Here is a 5,065-nt window from a genome sequence, read left to right on the forward strand (position 1 = left end):
TTTGTCTGGTCCTCGCACTTTTGACCAGTCCTCAAACTTACGACTGTCCTCACATTTTACGTTTTTTGCCCTATCTTATCACAATGGTGAAGAGAAGCAGTTGTGAAATGAGTGACATAGTTGTTAAGAATGCTGCATGGACATAAATGTCAGGATGGTCATAAGTGTGAGGACCAGTCAAAAGTGCAAGGACCTGTCAGAAATGACTTTTTTCAGCCCTCTGAGTAGTCCCTATACACATAGCCATGGCCACCCAGTCACATGACCAGCTAGCCATGCCCACCCAGTCACATGACCTCCAAGCCATGCCCACAAAATAAGCCACGCCCACAATGGTGTCCCGCTTTACCAATGTTAAAATCTGGTCACCTTAGCTATAGATCATTGCATGCCAAAAACCATTAGACACAAAGACAGATTTTTCCCTTGTGCCATTACTTTGCTCAACACTTATTACCACAATACTGTCTTATGTCTAAGGATATTTACCCATTTGGTATGGCTGTAATATTATTATCCTTCTCATCTTTTCTACTACTTTCTCCTATTGGTATCCTATATTACTTTGTTTTTTATATGTACACTGAAAGCTTGTGCATTGAAGACAAATTCCTTGTGTGTCCAATCACATTTGGCCAATAAAGTATTCTATTCTATTGTCCCAAACATGCTTTTTCAAGAGGCAACTGAACTTTCTGGTTTTTCTTTGAAGATGTTTCATTTCTCATCCAAGAAGTTTCTTCAGCTCTGACTGTGTTGAGATGCAGACAATATAAACTCATCCCCAACAGCCTGCGCCTGTGGTCAACAGTGAAGGGACACAGGGCAGAAAACATCCTGCAGAAAGCACAGCCCATTTCTTCTGCAGCTCTGCAGACAAGGATTTCCTGAAGGCCTCTGCAGCTGATAACAGAGCTCTGGATTGATCTGGAGCTCTGTTATTGGCTGCAGAGGCCTTCAGGAAAGCCTTGCTGGCCACAGAAGATGTTTCTGAAGGCCTTTTGTTATGTATCTAATTTTGGAGGGAAATTAGAGCGGGAAAAATCTCAATGCTCATTGGTTAAGACACTTGGAGAGTAGCTATATAAGGAGAGCTGCTGAACTGCAAAATTTCTGGATTCTCACTGTACATTAAAGAGTTGTTGTTTACTTCAGCCTGGCTCCTGGCTCCTCACTTGCCCGATCTAACACCTTTGACAGCAAAAAGGAGGCTGAGGGTGATGTGCATAAGTGAGATGAGTCAGTGAAAGATCCTCCCTGAAAATAAGACCTGGTGCCTTTTTCAACCAGAAACCATGCAGTTCCTTGTGCTGACCAATTCTTGATCTTCCCTGGTCTTTTCCCTACAATTTCTGCTATTATTAGTTGTTGTTTTTTCATTTTTTTTAATTCTTATCTACCTTTTTTAACCAAACTGTGTCCTTGTATTTCTTTGGGTTGTCTCATATCTGAGCTCAGAACAGCACTGTTTCTTCCTTGTCAGGTACTGACCGATTCATTGCAGTCTCTCCATTGATGGATTGGTAGAAACATTTCTGACTGGATTGAAATTAGAGGTTCTGCCTATAATTTGTAATTCAAGCTTCATATCTGTTGATCTTCTTGGCTCTAGCTATTATTTGATGCTTTATTATTTCCAGTGGTTCCTTGATCTTCTAGGTTTCTAAGTGGTATTTTTGATTAGATATTCTTTCATCTTCTTGTTCTTCAGGTTCTTTTCTTTCATCTGTTCTAGCCTGCTTGCATCTGATCTCCACTCACTGATCTTATTTTCCAGTCTTTGGCTATTTTTTCTTTGTTGATTTTGCATCCTAAGAATTCAATTATAACTATGCTGCACATCAGTTGGTTTGTTTTTGCAGTGAGTTGGTGCTTATACTTGATAATGCATTATTTGCATCATTTAATTCTTCTGCTAGGTGGTTTTTTTTTTTTTTTTTTTTTTTGGAACAAGCTTCAATGCAGGCAGCCTTATTCTGATGTTATTGTGCTGTTCTAGATAATCAGTTATTCTTTGTTTCCATTCTTTTACTTCTTTAGTTAGAGGGTTTGTTTTTCCTGAGGCAGAGGAGAGAATGAAAACAATTGTATATCTCTACTGGATTCCTCTACTGGCAACTCCCCCTGGTTTTCCTCTACATTCCCAGTTACTTCTGGCAAGGCTTTGATTTCTTTGCCCTAGGTAAACCTTTGCAGTTCTTCCAATTCTGCTTCTGTGAGTACTTTATTTCATATTAGAAATCAACTTTGATCTGCTAACCTCTGTTCTGTTATTTCTAATTCTGGATGTTGTTCTTTCCAGAACTGGTGCATTCATTTCAAATATCTTCTTTTGGTAGCACTTGATCTTTAATAATATATCATTGTTTCTTTGTTTTTAATCACTCTATATTTGTGACAGGTAAATATCTTTTCTTCCAGTAGTTCTGCAGCTCCTGGCCCTGGTTGCTCAGGCCACAGTCCTGAGCACTGTAGCCCATTTTTCACCAGATATCCAGGAACTCCAACATCTAGTGTGGATCTTGTTGACCCAGGTGACATCTGAGCCAGTATGGCTTTCTGAAATTTTCGTCTCACCATGATGATGTTCATCCATCGTTTTCCAAGAGGACCTTGACATCTAATGGGTTGTGGGTTGTCCATGGTGTGTCCCCATGTCGGTAGTATGACCTAAATGGGCACAGAATGTTCTGCCACATGTCGGGCAGAAATTTGTGGGCATCACCATTGCAGCACTTGCAGCTCTGACTTTGTGGAATGCTCGCTTCTCTTGTGTTATGGTTGTCCTTCTGGCAGCCATTTCTCACCATATTTTTTATGGGAGAGGCACTCTTTGTCTGACTCATCTGATGAGACTGTCCATTATGGTTGAACCTCTGCCATAGTTCTTATTTTCCTCAGAGCACACAAGCCACACAGCCACATCAAGGTAGTGCTTCACTGGGGGATGATGATGGTTGGTTAATCTTCAATTTGGTTCACAGTATGAGACTGGTAAAAACTTAACAGTTCAAGTCTTAACCAAGGACCTAAGAGCTGTTAAAGTAACATCTGAGTATATATGCAATTCTGAGTAGGGCGGTTTTTTGCAGTCAGAATATTCAAGTCTAAAACGTTCAAAATTTCTATGTATCTAGGCAGACTTTTGGGTATTGCTCCAAGCACTCCTTTTACTATTGGTATAACCATTGATTTTGTCCTCCATAGTTGCTCAACTTTAATTTGAAAATCATGATATTTTGTTATTTTTTCTAGCTGTTTCTCTTCCATTCATGCATCACCTGGTATTGCAATATCAATGGACCAGACATTTTTCTTTTCTGTTGTCATGCATGTTGTGGGCCTTGTTGTTTTTTTATATAGTCATTTAAGCCATGTTTTTCCTCTTCCACAGTTTGTTTTGCCTGTAAGAGTCCTTTGCCATCCTGAGATTTTGGCAAGTACAATGGATCAATATCACTTTTTGGGTGCAGAGTATAGTGCATTGTCATTAGTTTTCTTGTCTTTTGATCCATGTTATCAAATTTTAATTTGAATCCAATCAATTATTCCAGCTGAGTATCATATTCTAGGCATTTCCCAGGTGTTAATTGCCTTTATGATATTTCTACCATTCAGCTTTGATGTCAAGATTTTCCGGACTCGCTTTATGTATTTTGTTGAAGTAGCTTCCTTGACTTGGTTGTGCAACAGGTCAGAAGTTTCCAAAACTCCAAAGTACTTGTACCCTTCTTCTGAGGTTACTGCTTTCATCAACTCTTCATTATCAAGGTTGAATCCTTCACTTTCAACAATCTTTCCTGCCTTAACAGCAATTGTTACACATTTGTCAATGCCAAATTGCATTTCAATGTCTCTGCTAAACTCCTCAGTGTTTTTCAGCAGTGAGCTAAGTTCACCTTTTGTTTTTCCAAACAGTTTTATCAATGTAGAGCAAATGGGAAATTTTCAACCTTTTTTTTTTTTGCCAATTCATAGCCACAGTCTGTGCTGTTCAAAATGCTTGTTAGTAGCACCATTGAAAGTACAAATAACAGAGGTGACAATGAGTTGCCTTGAAAAATTCCTCATTTGATTTCAACTTCACCAAGTTCTTCTCTATAGCCCATCAGCTTAGTTTGCCATAACTTCATGGAAGTCTTCAGGAATTTCTGGATGTTGCTGCTAATTCCAACAATGTCTAAGCATTTTTCAATCCAGCTAAGTGGAACAGAACCAAATGCTTTCTTATAATCAATCCAGGCTATGAACAAATTTGTTTGTCTTTTGTTTGAATTCTTCTAAAGCAGTTTATCAATCATCAGTTGAACTTTGGTTTCTCTTGAATTTTTACAGCACCTTTTCTGTTCTACTGGCAGCAAATCAATTCTCAACTGGCATCTTTAGCTAATTCCAGATATCCAAAAATTTGGTCTGCAAAAATGCCTGTAAGTAATTTTTATGTTGTCGCAGGTAAGTTATTGGCCTGTAATTTTCAGGTTTATTTTCCTTTTCTACATCCTTCTGAATCAAAAAAGTTATTCCAATTATTAGCCATTTTTCACTTTTTGGCGTTTCCAGAACCTGATTCATCTGGTTTGCCAATCTTGCATGCAGATTTGTTAATGATTTCAGCCAGAATACATGCAACTCATCTAAACCAGGGGCACTCCAGTTCTTAACTCTATTTGCTTGTTTTTTCACCATTTCTTTTGTTATGGGTGACTCTAGTCACCTTTACAGTGCTTTCAACCTGCTTGATCCACTTTGCATTCCCATTGTGTTTCTTGTTGTTTTCCCACAAGTTCTTCCAAAATTTCAAGGTATTCTTTTTGTTAGGTTTTTCACTTGTGGTAGTACCATGTCCACTTTCAAGAGTCTTATAGAAATGTTGCTGGTTCACTCAAAATTGTGAATTTTGGTGAAATTGCATTATTTAGTATCATATTGCTTTATTTTCTCTTTTTTATTCTTCATGTTTCCTTGTCTCAAATTCTTCAAATTATTAAATCCAATCAAATTTTCTTTATTTTTAACTCCAGGCAGATTTTCCACTTTGGTTTTCCCTTCTTAATTGCTTTATTCT

Source organism: Pantherophis guttatus, chromosome 4 (assembly GCF_059756535.1).
Source record: "Pantherophis guttatus breed Tessera chromosome 4, ASM5975653v1, whole genome shotgun sequence".
In the NCBI taxonomy this organism is placed as follows: domain Eukaryota; kingdom Metazoa; phylum Chordata; class Lepidosauria; order Squamata; family Colubridae; genus Pantherophis; species Pantherophis guttatus.